This window comes from Myotis brandtii, unplaced genomic scaffold (genome assembly GCF_000412655.1).
Source record: "Myotis brandtii unplaced genomic scaffold, ASM41265v1 scaffold18, whole genome shotgun sequence".
Lineage (NCBI taxonomy): Eukaryota > Metazoa > Chordata > Mammalia > Chiroptera > Vespertilionidae > Myotis > Myotis brandtii.
This window is the reverse complement of record NW_005356674.1, coordinates 11,565,815-11,584,431: the sequence shown is the minus strand read 5'-3', so window position 1 is coordinate 11,584,431 and position 18,617 is coordinate 11,565,815. Positions and strand designations below refer to the sequence as shown.

The 18,617-nt window shown below is 38.6% G+C and overlaps 1 protein-coding gene and 1 pseudogene across 5 annotated transcripts in view; both read left to right on the top strand.

Annotated features, from left to right (window-relative positions):
- Positions 1-18,617, top strand: part of ZNF385D (zinc finger protein 385D) — a 705,866-nt gene that overhangs the window by 629,959 nt on the left and 57,290 nt on the right. The gene's annotated exons all lie outside the window — the stretch shown is intronic.
- On the top strand, positions 10,961-11,412 carry LOC106725662 (annotated as a pseudogene).

Below are 18,617 nucleotides of genomic sequence, written 5' to 3'. Positions count from 1 at the left end.
GGGGTTTATTTACCTTCTATAATTGAAACTTTGTTGCTTTGAATGGAGCTCAGAGCCCGACGCTGCAAGCAGGAAGCTTGGCTTCCTCCATCATTGGGGCAACCAAGCCTCCTGCTTGCTCCAGCTCCTTGGCTGCTGGCCGCCATCTTGGCTGGGTTAATTTGCATATAGTTGCTCTGTTTGGCCGGTGGGCGTGGCTTAAGGTGTAACAAAGGTACGGTCAATTTGCATGTTTGTCTTTTATTAGTGTAGATGTCTTTACCTCCTTTTATTGCTAGATGACATGTTTGTTAAGAATACATACTTAAATAATCCTTTTATTTATTTTTTTCTTTACAGAGCACTTTTTATTGAAAAGATAAAAGATAGTTTTAAAACTTGAAGCAATGAGTTTGTTCTTGAATTAAAGCATAGCAAAGCTTTAGACTTTTTTGTGAGTAGATGTTTCCATGAAAGAAAAATGGTTCTCATTAATCTAAGGGATTCTTAGATATTTCTCATCTAATTTTAGAGGTACAAGTTTTCATAAAGGTCATGAAGTCTAACCCTAAAGTTTGTTTTTTTCTTTGAGATTCTCTAGTTGCACAGATAAAGAATGCTTGACATTTCTAAAGCCCCTTAGTGACTAGCAATCAGGAGTTAATTAACCTAATTGTCAAGATCTGAGAACATTTCTCCTGGACTCTATTACACAATTCTCTATCAAGTCTCAGTGAATTGCCAATATATTCATTAAAGGTACCATGTTACAATTTGAATTTGCACTTTTCATTTATAATTCAGTCTTTTCGTATCTATTTCCCCTCCCTTTTTAAAATATAGAATTATAATCCAGGGATGTTGCACTCATCTCTCAAAGGTGCCAAGAGTGAAATACTTTTGAATCTATCGTTGAGAAAGTCTATGAATGCGAAGGAGGCTTTATGTGATGTGGATTAATATTGGCTCTAAATGTTTATTGGAATACACATTATTTGTTCAGGGACTTAGAGCGATAAAGAGACTTTCCTAATGATAAAGAAGATATCTGATGTAAAATGAGGGCCAGCGCCTGCAAACAAGTACAACAGGAAACAAAGCCTCTTTGGGAAAGTCAGTCAATAATGAGGTCACGGAGTCTGAGTTCTTTCCTTTCCTGAGTATGATCTTATTTACATCAGGCCCAGTGCCAGGCAAAACTAGACACAGACCTTTTTTCCCTTTCCATTTAGCTAGGAGGTAAATCATTAGAATGGTGATCTGGAACTAAAGGTGGTAGATGAATAGTTTGTAAGGAAAAGCCAATGCCAATGTCATTTAGAAAGCAGACAGTTTTCAGCGGGAGACAAATAAGAATTTGCTTTGTTTCTGTTCTCAAAGGGAAGATGGGAAACGTAAACTAGACACAGACCTTTTTTCCCTTTCCATTTAGCTAGGAGGTAAATCATTAGAATGGTGATCTGGAACTAAAGGTGGTAGATGAATAGTTTGTAAGGAAAAGCCAATGCCAATGTCATTTAGAAAGCAGACAGTTTTCAGCGGGAGACAAGTAAGAATTTGCTTTGTTTCTGTTCTCAAAGGGAAGATGGGAAACTTGCTTTTCTTTTTGCTTTTCTCATTAATCTAAGGAATTTTCTTGCTTTTCTTGACATAGGCTTCAAATATCCCAAATGCATAATGAAAAGTATAACAAAGTACAAGCTGGGCTTGACATCAGAAAGCCATGTATCTTTGGTATCGTAATACATATATGTTTAGTATGGTGTATATTATATATAAATATTCTATACACATATTTACATACAAGATTCTGTTTTTAGTACCTGTCCTAAAAGTGTCCCACTATACCAGGCCTTTCTAATTAGTATTGTACATTTTCTTTAAGAAGAAAAATAAGGCTTTTGTGTCTTATGAATCCATCGCTCTGTTGTACTCTATGAGGCAATATAAAATCATTTGAAAAGGGACACATTTCTATCAGCACTTACAGATCTGGTGCAACTGGGTATAAATGCCTCTTTGGCATCGGGGAAATTGTGCTAGTTCCTGGGGTCTTTCTTTTCTGACCCATTGTCCCAAACAAAGACTCCCAGGGACAATCACTATGATGATAAAGGGCCCTATTGCAAGCATCTTGGCACAGGAGTTCGTGCACCCATGTGAGACCATTGATTTGAAATGAAAGTGCTTTTTTCTTTTCTTAGCATTGGCTCATGTCATGCTTGAGATTGGTCAAAGAAAGAGACTTGATCAAGTGTCCCCTTCTCAAGATGTGTGATAAGTGCTAGCAGGGTGTGTGGTAGCAGATACGTAGAGAGATGGAAAAAGAGAAGGGACATTCAGAAGCAGGGGGAGGGAGGGGGACACCCAATGCTTAGCTGAATATTGTGGTCCCAGGCTCTTTGCATGTGAATCAGTGATGACAAATTGCATAATAGGGGTGACGTGGGATAACAAAAAATCCTGCCATGTTCTTTCCTTGCATGAGGAAATCAAGATGCGTGTTATTTTGCGGGTTCCATTAGGCGGATAAGAATTTTGAACTAGATACATTACATATGAACCCCTCCTTGAATCACAGAAGAATGTCACAGTGAATTTTCATGTGGACAAGAACATGGTATCTTCTTTAGCATAATGGATGAGGGAGGCAGTAAGGACCTAATGTGCTTAAAGAAGCTGCCATGCAGCTTTGTTCAGGTGCTGGTGTATGACCTGCATGGTAAGAGGGGAGTTAAAATTAAGTTGACCAGCTAGTGATAATTTTATCTTATTGTCCAAAGCAGCCGGTCCCTTACTTGTGTATACATGTGTGCATGCACGCATGTGTATGTGTACACACTGTGTATGTGACTGTCTTTCTTTCCCATACACATCAAATCTATAAAATAAATGATGAGCTAGCCATCTAATCAGCATCTGTGAAATACTAGGAATCTGGATGAATTTTTAAAATGAAATTAAATTCCCGATGGTTTTGTCTACAGATGTCACACTTATGGAAACATCTGTGTCTATCTGTTCCTTTGTATGTATGTTTTTTAATTTCTGAAGGGATGTTTATTCCCCCTATTTTTGTGCTGTTCTTAGGAATTGAGTAGACATTAATGATAAAAATGTTCGACTGCAAAATAATTCTTAAAGGTAGTATCTTAACTGTAACAAAAAATGTGGACAATAATAAAATATGACAGAATGTGAAATGAGCACCTGTAAAATCATGGTAGAGTTAGAGAACTTTGTCTCTAAAGTGGGAAAGAGAAGGGTTTGATATGTACTAGTAATAGACACGGAGTTTGAAACAAAACATGTTCACAGCACATTTCTTGTAGTTAGGAGACAGAAAGCTTGTACTGAAGTCTTAGTAAACCCAAACTGAATCAGATATTTAAATTAAGAATTGCAACTGCATTTATGCTCTCTGAATTCCAAACTCTTAACCTGGCATCAGAACCTTTTTTTGTGATCTAGCCCATCCCTGCCATTTCTGGCAGGTTTTCACATCTCTCCTTAACCACTGCCCAACAAATCACTTGAGGGTTGAAATCAAGGCATATATGTTCTTTTGCCTGGCAGAGTCCTCCTTTATACCTCACCCCATTCCACGCACATGTGCTTATGCACAGATGGGGCACATGTTGTATGCTAGTGCATACATGCATGGCTGGACACAAACATGTACAAATACATTCACCCTCTTTGCCTGGCTGATTTCTACTTCCAGGATTCTGTATAAGCTCTGTGTCCCAGCACCTTTGAAATGATATATCTCCCTACTTGTCAACCCTGCCAAAGTTTCACTTCCTTGATGGATCATACACCTCTGTCCTATATATCTTTATCCCAGCAATTCAAAGTTTCACATTAAAACAATCAATAAATAATAATATATTACTTTTTTAAATACTCCCTCCAAGATATTTTTCCATTGATTTTGTTTGTTTGTTTTTGTTAGAGACAGTGGAAGGGAAGCGGGGGAGGAGAGAAAGAGAGAGAGAGAGAGAAAGAGAGAGAGAGAGAGAGAAACAGAAACACCAATGTGAGAAAGACACATTGATTGGTTGCCTCCCACATGCCCCTGACCAGGGCTGGGGATCAAACCTGCAACCAAGATACCTGCCCTTGACTGGGAATGGAACCCGAGACCCTTCAGTCTGAGGGCCGATGCTCTAACCACTGAGAAAACTGGCCAAGGCAATATATTACTTTTATTTTCTGAAAGACCACCCTAAGAATTCTTTTAACAGCAAAAACTAACACAGTCTAAAATATGTAGTAATGGTTTGAGGGCATATAGTCCATAAATTTGACTAATTGAACTTTATTGCATTTACCAATTTATAATACAAATCAAAGGCATTAACCAGTGTAACTCAGGCTTTGAATATGCAACCCTTGGGTTGAGCATTTTTCAGAGACAGCATAAAATTAAGTTGCTATTTTAATTATCATAATTGCATTCAGATTCATCATTAAATTACTGTGCTACTTCAGTTTCTAATGAGTGTTAAGAACGTTTTAAAAAGCTCTATTGAGTCAGATTGACTATGTACTAACTTCAACTTGTGACATTGGTATCAGGTTAAATTTGAGGGCAGCGAGCATATTTAACTCCATGGGGCAGAGCCTGTGCCACTCGGACCCTGCACAGCCAGGGCTCTAGCTTGCTTTTGTTATGACTCAGTTTGAGGGCAGCCTTGACAACACTTTACACTTAAGTGACTGCTCAAATCAATCACCCTCAGACCCACAGTTGGTGCCTGGCCAAACTCCAAGGTGAAGGTCAAGATGCAGAATGTGTAGTAGTAATGATGCCCATTTAGACCTTATTTTATTCTTTTTTCGCCCCAGTTTTCTGTTTCCCCAGGAGTTCTCTGGTAGAGTTAAATGAAACCAGAAAAAAATGCATTTCTTTCATGCTGCCCAGGAAGTAAAAGAACGTGTGGAAAAGAATATCTTTTCCATCCTTCTGAAATGGTCAGCGATTTAAGTCTGAATCATGAACTTGAGGTTATTTATTTATTCTTGTATCCATTTATTCATACTCACTCATTTATCTATATGTACTTTTGCAATATATCAGAGGCTGCAGAGATGAAAACTAAGAGGCAGAACACAAGTTCTATCTGCAAGATTGGGAAGACAAGAAATAAACCCCAACTATAATACAGGGTAGGAAATGATTTGTCAGGAGAAAATAGCAGATGTGGTGCCATGTAAATCTAGAGCAATTGGAATGACCCTCTCATATGGGAGGAAGAAAGAGGCACAGATATTATTAACCGGCATGTGCTAAGCTTAATGTCAAGGGTGTGTAATCCCTAGATTAACTCCTTGGATGAAATGTTACTTTAATGAGGACTCAGCATTTGCTTGGTTTTAGATGTGGCTCCTGCCCTCCAGTGACTCACTTTAGTGGAGGAGACAGAGAACAAAAGGCTATTATAACCGAGTGGTTTAGAAATTCTGTGCTAGAGGTTTGTGAAGGTTATGGGAGTACCTATCTCTGGGAAGAAGACCTTCTTAATTTGCAGATAAAGAGACCTGGCTCTGAATTAAATCACTTGACTGAGGTCAACACATTCGTAGGCGGCACAGCTGGGATTTGAACTGAGTTTGGATTCCTCCCAAGGCTTTTGCCTTTCTGTCTCCTCTTAGGCAGCAAAATGCTTAATCCTCCCCTAGTCCTTGTTAGCACTAGCCCCTGGTTGCTAATTGATATCACCGTATCTGTGGGATTATTCAGGGTAGCCCTCTTATTTTGCAAAAGCCTCTGATACCCAAAGGTGCTGCTGTAAATAGTTGCCTTTTCATATCAGCCCTTGGACTTGTTAAGTGTGTGTCTGCCCACATGTATGCTCTTTATGTCTTTAATGTTCTTTTCGCCTGCATGGAAGCTGGTAAGAGAAGATAAGGTTAAGGGCCAAAGCTTTTTGCTAGTCTACATTTTGTTAATGAAAACTATGCTGTTATTTTTATTATTTTGCCAGGCAGGAAAGCTTCATGTGTATTGGAAAGTAATATCTTCGATCTCTCTGTGTAAAATGTATAGCAGATAATTTAGGAATTGCATGTGAAGCCATTTCACCTTAGTTTTTCTATGTATGTTGATTTTGTAATACACTCTAGAGAGTGAAAAAAATTCTCTGGAAGAATAAGACTCAGGTCTTTAATACAAAAGAAAAAGAAAAGTCTGTTGTTGTTTTTTGGGGGGGGGCATTAAATATTATTTTTTTCTAAATGAGTATACAAAATTATCAATTAAAGATAAAAGATTAACTACACTAGAAGAGATTAAAGTCTTGCACGATGTATATTAACTCCTAGGAATTTCTGCTTTGGAAAAGTGCTTTAATTCTTTCAGGCAACTAAGGTGATATTTAGTGCAGTCATTTTAGTAATTGAAAATCCAGTAAACTAGAAAGGGTTGGTTCAGAGCTCACAAATGCAAGCTTCCTCCTATGTTAGAAGACATTTTAGATCAGTATACAGTGGTATTTTAAAATAAGGTAATATAGTCTAGAGTTCAAGGTTATAAATCGTTTTCCCTATAAGGCTGACAATTTCCTAAACAGGAAAAACAGTGTGGCTTTTATTTCTATAGCTTTTAAAATTTCAATATGTCATTATATAAGTTATTGCACTTTAGCCTCATACAGAAATTTTTTTAAATGTTGTAAAGGTATTATTTCTAAGTTATTGATATCCTCATTTTAAAGAATATTTCCTGCAAAAGAATATGAGTATCAGAAATTGGACAGAAATAACAGTTATCTCACTATTTGTAAAATCTCTCATTTGCAAATATTATGGAAAGATATATTTGTAATGCAATATCCTTCTTCTAGTTATTTCCAGGTACCTGTATGTGTTAACTTTTGTTTCCAGGAAAGGGGGAAATTACTCATCACCCTGAAGGATGAATGGATCTTAAAAAGGCTTTGGAAACAGTAGATGAAGACCAGTATCTTACTTCAAAATAATCCAAGATTCTATCCAGATTATGCATCTTTGTGTTAAAACCACTGATCTAAGAGTTATGGTTGGAGCAGTGATAGAATAATTTACTTGTCATGGCTGTCAAACCATTGAGTGTTTCTGTCCACTCACATTCCTTTTATTCAAAAGGGTAAAGGTACCATCTTTCCTCATACTTGCAATTAATGGGGGAAGGTAAGATAGTTTTCCTAAGTCGAAACCTATAAAAATTTATTATTTATAGTGCAAAAAGTAATGAAGAAATCAAGTGGGCCTTGATTGACAAAATGTTTTATTTTTTAAAAAAACAGAACACATTTATAATGCATAAAGCAAATGCATTCAATTTGTAGGTACTTTGTGGTCAGGTTAATGCATTTGAGACGTTACTTGTCTTTACTTAAAACAGTAAGAAATCTGCCTTTATTTTATCTTCATCAAAATCCCACCCAGTGTAAATTTCTGAACTATTAGGAGTTTCTGGTCTTCTCAGCTCTCTCCTTTTTTTCTTTTTTTAAAAATATATTTTAATGATTTTTTACAGAGAGGAAGGGAGAGAGATAGAGAGTTAAAAACATCGATGAGAGAGAAACATTGATCAGCTGCCTCCTGCACACTCCCTACTGGCGATGTGCCTGCAACCAAGGTACATGCCCTTGACTGGAATCGAACCTGGGACCCTTCAGTCTGCAGTCCGACGCTCTATCCACTGAACCAAACCGGTTAGGGCCTCAGCTCTCTTCTTATTCCAGAAGGGAAAATAAAACACTCACTATAATGTGTCACTCCTTGGTTTTGGCAATGAACATATTGAATTTGGGGTACCTCAACTCACACTGAATTCAACAGTAACATTATGAAAATCACATATATGGCTCTTTAGGATATCTGTGGTATATTTCTGTTTAATGAAAGCTTTACACAAATACATGAGTGTATATGTGTAACTTTATATTTGGTGTGAAAATTAAAATAAAACTTTCCATAGCTGGATAACATACACATATATCATGTGGCAATATGGTAAAGATACACTGTCAAAAGTTACAATAAAAAAGTCAGCCATTTGTCTAGATTATAGTTCAGAAAAGGTATTTCTGTAAGGGAGCCTGGCATTAAATACTTTAGCTTTTATAAATCACACTGTCTCTGTCACAACTACTCAACTCTGTCACATGAAAGCAGCCATTGGCGATATGTAAGCGAATAATCCGAGTTCCAATAAAACTTTATTAAAACATGCAGCAGGCTGGATTTGGCCCCAGGGCCCTACTTTGCATATACCAGGCCTAGAGGCCTCCAGATATTCAGCTATTTAATTTTTTTCCAATTATTTGCATATGAAAAACCAACCACTATGAGTGTGACAGTGGGAAAAATACTTATTTAATATCACAATTATTTATTTTAATAATTTTTAGTATCTTAGTAGTATTATTACTACTATTAATATCTCTCGTGATTCTGAGATTAAGCAGGGGTTTTTATTTGGGTAAGGAAGGAGGTGGACTTCTGTGTATTAACAGTGAAATCGCAGCTGTATTGGAGTCTTCACAAAGCCTTCCTCACTCACATGTTAGGCTGTTGCCTATTGGCTGGAACCTCAGGTGGACTGTCTGCCAGGGCAACTACCGATGGCCTCTCTATGCCCTGGGCTTCTCACAGGATGGCATCTGGGTTCCAAAAAGACAGTCAGGCTTATAATGTGTTTCCTTTTGACCTAAAGTCATAATAGTGGCCTTCCATCATATCATACTGGTTGAGACAGGCCCCAGGGCAGAGTGTCAGTCACAGTATAAGATGGTCATGTGAGTAGGGAACTATTGCTGGGTCATCTTTGTAAAATAAAATCTGCCACAGTGATCTTCCATTCTATTCTAATAGAAAAACCAGGACAGCACGGTTTGGATAGCAAGGGAAAAATCGGGTCAGTAACAGGGAAAGACTACATTGATTGTGGTGGCGAAGGCAAGAAGGAGCTGAATTCAGGTTGGTATAAGGTTCAAAAGCCCAGAGCCATACATCGAAGCAAAAGAATTTTAGGGATACTGTATATATAAAAGATGAATGGGTAGCCTCCACTTTTCAGAGGAAGATTTTGAATCCAAACTCAGACAAACAAGACACGGAAGCAGAAAGAGGCCTCCATAACCAGAAGAGTGAGGTGTCTTTGGCATTGAAGCCATGTTCTGACCAGGAACTTCACCATCGTCCAGGGGTCTGGAACCCACTGCAAGTCAAGGACAACCCATAGCATAGAGTGGGGCGGACAGATGAGTGTTCCTAGCTAGAAAGGAAGAACCAAATGTTGACTGTGAAGCGGAAACCTGACAGGTGTCACAGAAGCAAAAATCTCACTGCAAGAGCTGCATCGACTGGTTGGTTTAACATCACGAATCCAAAAATAGATGAAACAGCCGATCTGGGAACTTAAAGAATAAGGAAAGTCTTTAAAACTCCATCCCCTAACTTCTCTCATTTTTTGCGCTCAATAAACCATTATCTGCAGTAGAGCCCTCGGAAGAGCCCTTCCGAGCGTGCACCTTGATATGGGAGCCCTGAGACATCTGTTGTGTCATTTCAGTTCTCTCTCTGCTGTACCCAGCTCTCTCTGTCTGTGGACCAAATGTGCCTATTTTTTGCTCCACTGATTTAATAGCCCCAGGAAAAGTTGATAATGTGACCATAGAGTTCTGTCTGAGTGAAATGTCTCCAGTTTTATCTCCAGCCATTCTTTGGGGCTCCGTGGACCCTCAAGACTCTAGGTTTTGCTCCATTCCAGCTCCTTTTGATATAGAGCCTATTGGAATTCATCTTTCAATTGTGTGTGTGTGTGTGTGTGTGTTCTTGTCCCTCTATCAACTGCAAGAAAAATTTGCCTTATTATTTAGCAGTGTTTTAACAGGTTTCAGTCCATTAAAAGCAAAAGAGAGCATTAAATAGCATTCTTTAGCTTTTAACTGGTGAGCTTTCATCGGTTTATTAATAGACTTTCACTGCAAATGTGCTTGTTACATGCGAGGGCTTTAGGCCGATTCCAGCAGCAACAGCGGTGTCCTCTGGGACTAGAAATCCAATTGTAAGTTCTACCTCCAGGTAATGCTTTTGGACTGCTTGGAGAGATTAAACAAATAAATGCTAAAACTTTCCTTTCAGAGAGTTGGATTTATTCATCCTCTAAAACCCTGGCCTAAGAAAACAGCTAAGACTTATGTAGCAAACTGCCCAGTGGGCACAAGTCCTTTCCAAGGCAATCTCCTCAGTGTCATTTCTGTCCTGTTTCTATAGAGCTGTGACTTTGGATGGACAGAAGGTTGAGGACCAGGTAAATCAGAGCAATGCATTTCAGGTCTTCTGCAGATGCACTAGGATTAGATGACAAGCTTTGCCTTGGTTGCAGTACCGTAAAATATTCTATTCTAGATATGGAGATACGTGCAGGCAACACAAGGCTAATTGATATTAGCTCTTTGTAGAACTGGAGTTCTATCTCCTTTCTCATAATAAGAATTGTGCTGTTCCTCTTGCCTTAACTGCCAGGTAGATTAGAACAAATGTGATGAACAATTAAAATTCTGAAGGGGAAGAAGAAGATGAAGCACAAGAAGAGAAAGAGGTCATCAAGGACAGGCAACCCTTCCCTTGCAATGCGTGTCTTATATGTGTCTCCTATTTGTCCTACTTGACAAACAGGCCTCCTCCTAGGTCTCTGCCTGGAACATAATTAGCATGAAAAAACTGTTACTAAGAAAAATCAAAAGGTCTTATATCATTTTTTTAAAGAAGAAGAGAGACATTTTATCTCTGTGCCATAGAATTAAAAAAAAATCCAGCCATAGAGTTAAAAAAAAACATCCAAAAGAGACTACTCAACCTGGAAAGATTGTGATGATGTTCATAAATCCAATGTGAAAGTTACATCTTCTCACCCACTTCCAACTTAGCATGGTGAAAGCTGTTAAGGAAGAGTGACTTGGTTTTAGCAAATAAGGACATTACATCTTCAGCTTTCACCAGGACCCACCAAGATGGGCTATGTTCACACCAAGATCATGAAGGAGGCGGCCCAGGTCATCAATGAGAAGTACTACCAGCACCTGAGCAACAGCTTCCACACCAACAAGCACATGTGCAAGGAAATTGCCATTATTCCCAGCAAGAAGCTCCGAAACAAGATAGCGGGCTATGTTACACATCCGATGAAGCGGATTCAGAGAGGCCCCATGAGAAGTGTCTCCCTCTAGCTGCAGGAAGAAGAGAGAAAGGAGAGATGATTATGTTCCTGAGTGCTCAGCCTGGATCAGGAGATCTTTGAAGTTGATCCTGACACTAAGGAGATGCTGAAGCTCTTGGACTTTGGCATTCTGTCCAACCTGCAGGTCACTCAGCCTATAGTTGGAATGAATTTCAAAACACCACGTGGAGCCATTTGAATCTTTCTGCTGTGCTATAATATTATCAATAAACCATGTACAACCAAAAAGTTACATTTTTATTGCACATTTATTTGTAATAATAACACTAGCGCACACATCTATAACATATGAGTCAAGCATGCTAATATATTACATATATTGATTTATTTAATTTGCACAACTGATCATCAATTATCCTTATTATTATAAGGAACAGAGAGGTTAAGTACTTGCCCAGAATCACACAACTGGTAATGATGGAACCAGGAGTGGAACGCAGCAAATCTAGCTTCAGAGGCCTGATCCTGGGCCATAATCTTGTTGCTCTGTGATGCAAGGTTGGGATACAGCTATATGTGTTATACTTTTAGTAAGCATATTATTTTATTCTTGTTCCTCAATCAAGTTTCCTCCATTCTAATACTATATTCATGTTATGTATGGACGTGTTAGATATTGCATGTATAATTACAGTTGGAAGTGATATAGTAAAGGTAAAGTATAGACAATGAGGATGATAATTGTGTAGTTAGATGTACTATCAGGATGTTAGGTAAAATGTAGAATTTGCAGTGTCCACCAGATATCCATGTACTCCCCTCCATGTTTAAGCCCTTCTTGCATATATATTGGAGCCTTGTAATTCATTTTAGCAAATGTGATTATGAGCAGATACGATAGATTGTGAACCACTACACTTATAGAAAAAAAACAAAACATCATTTAAGACCAGAGTTCTGAATTAAGGGCCAAACTTTTTGTTAAATATGAAAGATTTAAAATTGCTGGAAGAAATTGTCCTGAAGAACTTTTGAAGGTGCAATACTAGCTGTCCTTAAATATCTGGTGTGTCACCATGTTGAAGAATGAATGAAGCCTCATTCTGTATGGCACAAAAGTATACAACCTGGGCTATTTGGTGAAAAATACAGAGGGGCTCACTAGGCTCAATGTAAAAAAGAACTTATTTTTGCTACCACATATAGCCTCCCCATTACACATGTAAATAATTTATTTATTGTACAATTTTGTTTGTTTGTCACCTCCAGTGACTAGAGAAGTTCCTTAAGATCAAAATATGTCTGTCTCGGTAATGACTGTTTTCCTAGTGCCTTGCATACTCTCTTAGCTTATTTTTTAAAAAGCGTGATGTAACTAGTCATCAAATGAATGAATGAATGAATGAGCGAATGAGCAAATGAAAGAACTTTCTATCAAATAGAGCATTCCAGATATTTCACTTTCTGTGGAGGAATTCTGGTACAGGACATGTGAGTAGTCATTAAGAATTTTTGGAGCAAATTCCAGCTCTGGATTGTGGTAATGTTAGATGTAATGTCTACTCCAGTACCCAGATCCTCTGATTTTTTATCTCTTTACAGTTGAGCTTTCCTGAGAGTTGAAGCCTTTTGCTTTTTATTCCCCAACATACTGTATAGGAAATTTAGTCAAGATGTTTGCTGTTGCAAAACCACAGAGAAATATTGCAAGCATATTTTCTAGCCCTACCTGTTTGTGAGGACATTTATCATCTTTTGATAACATGTCATCATGTTCAGAGAAATGGACAGCGTGTACTTTGTAATCAGGACGGGAGGCTGTGACATGACTGATGGGAGCCTTCATCAGGTATCATCGTAGAGTACGTGTGTCTGAAATGTGCATTTGAAAGACTTGTACTTGCATTTATGACACTTTGCTCCATTTCTTCATATGCAGCTATAAATTAATGCATACAGTGACTCCTCAACACAAGTTGGGTGCTCATATGTATGCATGGTCCAATTTTGATCATCAGTCAGATTAGCCTCATTAATCACTGAGCATCCCATCCACTCAGCTGGTCATTGAATGGATTTGGGACTCTAGATTAATTCTTTTAATAGAAGCTGTGAAAATCAATAGCCACTCAATGCCTAAAACAGGATTCTGTGTCAGATAGGTATTCCAAGACTTATGATAATTTACTGTCACCAGGGAGCTTTTATTTTTATTTTAACGATAAAACCAAAATCTGAATATTACAATGTATGCCCAAAGGTACAGACAAAAAGGGTAATACATGTGAGAGGGTGTGTGAATGGGGTAAAGGCGAGGTATTACTTTAGGAAGTAGACAAGATTTGGAATCAGACTCTAGGTTTCTAATCTCTGTTGTACCATTTAACTTTTTCATTTGTCAAATAATCAAGTGTGATGAGGATGATCCATAATGCAGTTAAGGCACCTATCTTTATGACTGGCACATAGTAGGTACTATGAAATGGTAGAGAGATCACTGTTACTATTTACCATTGTGATCATTATCATGATCAGAATTATTCGATTCATGTGTAATTTTGAGATAGGAGTAGATTTTCCCACTCTTCTGAGGTCTACACAAATGGGGGGAAAAGGAAACCCCATGGAGGAAGCTGATATTTAGCAAGGTCAGAGATGGTGGTAGAGTCGAAAGAGTGCCAAGGTATTTTGGGACCTTTGATATACCACAAAGGCGAGAATCGATGATGCCAAATGAACATTCGTTACCACCAGCTGACAGTTTAGGACAATTTCAGTTCTTTCCTCACATCTGCTCCAGTATTTAGTAGAGCTTGCCCTTCTTTAATGATGTGGGTATGTCTTTATTGCCCATATTATGGCCCATCTCCATTTTTAGCCAATAAGGAAGCCTTGTGGGTCAGGATAAGCATTTTTGGAAGGAATCTCTCTGAGCCAGATTCAGAACCACCTACATGTGGAACAAGCCTTGGCATGGGGTCTAAGGAAATAAATCATAGGCCCTGAGGGTATCTGGTTCCAGAGAAGATGAAGAAAGCTCATTCCATCCTATCCTCCTCCAAATTACAAGTATAAACCCTGGACAGAATACCTAAGGAAACAATCAGAAGACTTTGAAGGGTGGAGAGACTAAGGACCTTAGGATGACCCAGTGGGAAGTACCCTCTTTTTTTGTCTGTTTCTTTATTTTGTTTTTATTTTGTTGTTATTGTTTCTTTTTGTTGTTATTGTTTTGCCTTCTTATATCCCAGCCTGGGTGCCGGAGCAGCCTGCAACCTGGAACTAGAAATGGTTGCAGACCCAATAGACCCAAGGAAAGTCTGCTGTTTCTAGTCCTCTTCTAGTCCTAGAAGACAGTAGCCCTATAGATAGAACCTTTGTGGCCATACACACCCTTCTCTAGGTGAACATCACTGGGGGGAACCAAATCTGAGGGGAAGTGTCCTGTTGACCACCATGCTCAATACTGCTGCAGGCAGAGGCAGTGTCCCTCTCCAACAGGCCCTGTGGAACTGTCCCAGCCTGTGAAAATGGATCCTTTTAATATCCTTCCTTTACCAACTGGCATGATTTTAAGCTTTGTCAGTAGAGGGCACTGGAGAGACATTGCAGGAGGAAGAAGTGGTCTGTCTTCCTGGTCTTAAGTACTCACTGGCTAGATTCTTGCAGTGTGGACAGCTTCTCCCATAAATACCCAGTTCCTGGTGTAAATCTAGAGGCATCCACAAGTCAGCAGCTTCTCCCAACACACCCCTATGGCAATTTGGTCAGCTTTGTGTCTCCGGTGAGATACCGGCCCATGGACAGCTTTCCCTGGTACCTAGAGGACAGATTTCCAGTAAGGTCCCATGGCAACCTCTCAACCATTCAGTGAGCCATCACCGTACCCTCTACCACAAGCTCTTTAGGCACAGACCTCAGCCCTAGGGGTGTTGTCTGCTCCCACATCTAGTAGTTCTATATTACTTAGAGATCTCTTTACTTATTAGTAGCCAATCATCATCAAGCAACCCCCTATTACAGTTAATAGTAAACTTTCCTTGTTCAGATTACTATGTAGTTTCTCTCTACTGATTGGACCCCGGGCGATAAAGAATGACACCAAAAGCATGATCCATAAAAGAAGGGGGAAAAGACAAATTGGACTTCATCAAAATCAAAACGTTTGATGTGCCACAGTCTGGGAGAAAATATTTTCAATTCACATATCTGCCAAGGATCTTGTACCAGAATATATAAAGAACACATCAAACTCTAAGAAGACAGACATTCTGATTCGAAAAACGGGCAAAGCCTTGACCAGGCATTTCACCAAGGAATGCATGTATGGGAAGTAAGCACATGAGAAGATAGTCAACATCATGAGCTTTTAGAGAAGTGCAAATTAAAGCCATGATAAGAGTCTACGGCACACCGACTAGAATGGCTAAAATAAGATAAATCAACCCAATGCCAAGTACTGATAAGGATGCTGAGCAGCTGGAACGCGTTGCTGGTGGGAATACAAACTGGAACAGACACTGAGGAAAACACTTGGCAGTTTCTTGTAAAGGTAAATGTACACCTGCAATGTGACCCAGCAACCTTACTCCTGGGGATTTGCCCAAGAGAATTGAAAACTTATGTTCACTTGAAAACCTGGATACAGATTTTTATAGCAGTTCTGGTAATACTTAGCAAATACTGGAAACAACCCAAATGACCTTCACTGGGCAAATGGATTAATGAACTGGTATATATCAATACAATGGATTGCTACTCAACAACAAAAAAGACTGAACTATTGTTCCATGCAGCAACTTGGGCAGAGCTCCAGGACATCGTGGTGAATGAACAAACCCAGGCTCAAAAGGTTCCATACTTCATTGTTCCATTATGTTACATTCTCCAAATTATACTGTGCAGTAGTTTTCAAGGTTTAGAGTTGGAGAGAGCCTACAATGGGTAGCGCGAGCAAGTTTCTTGGGAGTGATTTAGCAGTCTATTTCCTGGTGTGGTGGTGATTACAAGAATCTCTACATGAGATAAAAATTCACAGAAATATACATCTCAAAAGATTTAACATTTATCATGATAAAACTGATAAAAGCTGAATAAAATCTGTAGTTCAGTTAAGGGCACTGCCCAGCATTGGTTTTTCCGATCTTGATCACTTTGCTATGGTATAGAAGATGTCATCATGGCAGGGATCTGGACGAAGACTACAGGAGAACGCTTTCTGTGCTATTTTTACAACTTCTCTGTAGGTGTAAAATTATTTTAAAGTAATAATTAAGAAAGCAAACAACAATAACAACAAAAACAGAGGTAAGGTGAAGGGCACTGTGGTAGAAGGATAGAACTAGGGTAGGGCTGCAGAGGCCAGGGATTAGTCAAAGCCACACCTTTGGGTTTCTGAGTCAGTTGACCTAGTTAGAGGCCCAGGAATTGGCACTTGAAAAACATTTCACAGATAATTCTACCGATTACAGAGGTTAGGGAAATTCTGATTTAAAGGAATTCTAAGGCAAAAGATAGCTTTGCCTTGAAGGGAGTATTTTCCCAGATTCCCTGGGTTTATGGTGGTTGGTGACACTATTTACCTTGGCTTGAACTTTCATTGATTCTGGGAAAGAATGATTTAGAGCAGGGTCAGAATTTATTGTTTCTCTGTAAAGTATGCAATGGGAATATTTTAGGCTTTACTGGCCGTATAGTCCCTGTCATGCCTACTCAGCTCTGCCACTGTAATGTGAAAGCAGCCATAGATAGTGCATAAATGAATGGATGTACCCATATCCCAATAAAACTTTATTTATAAAAACAGACATTGAAGCAGTTGGCCTGCAGACCACAATTCATTGGCCACTGATTTAAAGTAGGAGTCAACTAATGATGATCCTAGGCCAGTGATGGCGAACCTATGACACGTGTGTCAGAGGTGACACGCGAACTCATTTTTTTGGTTGATTTTTCTTTGTTAAATGGCATTTAAATATATAAAATAAATATCAAAAATATAAGTATTTTACTATGGTTGCAAATATCAAAAATTTCTATATGTGACACGGCACCAGAGTTAAGTTAGGGTTTTTTAAAATGCTGACACGCCAAGCTCAAAAGGTTCACCATCACTGTCCTAGGCCATGAACTATTGCAATCCCATTCATAATTAATAAGCAAATGAGTTTGAACTTAACAAAACCAATGGCTCTACTTACTCTGCTCTTCTCAACCTATCTTACTGCATTGAGCTTAGTTTTGACCTCCTCACTTCAAAAACGTTAATGAAATTGTTCAAGGCTAGTTCAAACTACTGAGAACAGTGAAGGGTCTGGAAACCACACCACGGGGAAAGTACTTGAAGCAACTAGGACTGAACCTGGAGAAATAGTTGAGAACAGTGTCCAAATACTTTAATATTTGGAAAAGAGATTATGACATTTAAAAAATTTTAAACAGAGGGTTGTTTGTTCACTCATTTATCCAATGACTCTGTATTGAACACTTACTACATTCATTTGCTTTTCTAGGCCCCCAAGATACACTAGCAAACCAGACAGTGAAAGGAAGTTGTAGAAAGATGGGTTTCAGTTTCATAAGAAAGGCTTCCCTAAAAATTAAAAGCTATCTGGAAAATGAACTCTGGCTACCTTGGAAGACATTGAGTTCTGTCTTTGGAGTTGTGCAAAAGCAATCTAACAAATAGAATAAGCTGTCCTGGGCACTTCAGTGGGAAAGAGGAATACATCTGCTCTCCCAACCCCAGGGCTTATGTTGAGCTACACAGAGGTTTTGAGGTCAGAACTCTGGATACTTCACTCCAACTTTAATCTCTGTATTTATTAATAGTTGAGCTTCTGCATAGTCTTTTTCCCTCAGCTAAAAATATATCTTAAAACCACTGACATAATGATTTTAATCAAATGCCCTGTGAGATACAACTCTTCTAAATTTTGAATTATTATTTTATAAAGTAGGCAGTAACAAGTGGTGCACTTCAAAATTATAATACATGAGCTGAACCTATAGATTTGAATTGAATGTATAGGAATCCCAAAGGTTATGTTCTCTGTTGGAAATAATACCTATTCTTGATAATATCTTCATTTTACTTTTTGGGGGGGTTGCCTTTTATTTCTAATTAAGTGTTTTACCTCATTTATTGCATCTCATCCCTTTTGTGTTCAATTTTTTTCCAGTCTGCATTCTGATATATAATGTTACTTATGTTCCTATAATGCAACAAAGTCTATCTGGATCCCCATTTTTATGATGGCAGAAATCTTAATCGTATGCCTTCCAGGTAACTCAGTCACTCGGTGATTTCTCAGCCAGTATCTTAGACAGGTTTGCGCTTCCTGTCACACTCACTCTGCCTAGCATTGGAGTCAGCCTCAATAAATCAATTCACAAATCTGGAAAGCCTAGAAGATTAAATAAGTAGTGAAGGATTACCTTATGTGATAAATAAACTTGAAATGTG